Here is a 702-nt window from a genome sequence, read left to right as displayed (position 1 = left end):
TTACCTTCACTGACAACACAGTACTGTATGTGCAAAAGGGTTCATCTTTGTTGTCTGTACCTCCCATGTACCTCTCTCTGTCTTCCTCTTTCTCAATGCCACCATATTGATCACTCACATTTGGTATATTGCCCTTCTCTTCACCCAAATCAGTACATATCTCTATCTGTCTAACAGTGTTCCCTCCCCTCTCCTCCCCTTTCATCCCCTCCCCTCCCCTCTTACCCCTGGTAAACAACAAAGAAAATTTCCTTCCATAGATAAACCTTTCCTTGACTTTTATAATAACGGACGAATACAATATTTCTCCTTTTGTGATTGACTTATTTCACTCAGCATAATGTCCTCCAAGTTCATCCACGTTATGTGGTGTTTTGCAGATTCTAAATTACTCTTTAGCATTGCATAGTATTCCATTGTGTGTATATACCATAGTTTGGATATCCATTCCTCAGTTGATGGACACCTAGGTTGTTTCCATCTTTTGGCTGTTGTAAATTGTGCTGCGATGAACATGGGTGTGCATATGTCTGTTCTTGTCATGGCTCTCACTACTTTAGTATACATATCTAGTAAAGGAATGGCTGGGTCAAATGGTATTTCTAATTCCAACTTTTGAAGGAATAGCCATGCTGCTTTCTACAATGGTTGTACCATTTTACAATCCCACCAGCAGTGTATGAGAGTCCCAATCTCTCCACA

The 702-nt window shown here is 40.3% G+C and overlaps 1 protein-coding gene across 1 annotated transcript in view; it reads left to right on the top strand.

Annotated features, from left to right (window-relative positions):
- LOC103211313 (magnesium transporter protein 1) overlaps positions 1 to 702 on the top strand; it is a 127,447-nt gene that overhangs the window by 7,790 nt on the left and 118,955 nt on the right. The window lies entirely within an intron of this gene.

The sequence above is a fragment of the Orycteropus afer genome, unplaced genomic scaffold (assembly GCF_000298275.1).
Source record: "Orycteropus afer afer isolate SDZICR_OR568_19922 unplaced genomic scaffold, OryAfe1.0 scaffold00723, whole genome shotgun sequence".
Taxonomy (NCBI): domain Eukaryota; kingdom Metazoa; phylum Chordata; class Mammalia; order Tubulidentata; family Orycteropodidae; genus Orycteropus; species Orycteropus afer.
The sequence above is the reverse complement of the archived record's forward strand: the minus strand, read 5'-3'. Positions and strand labels throughout refer to the sequence as shown.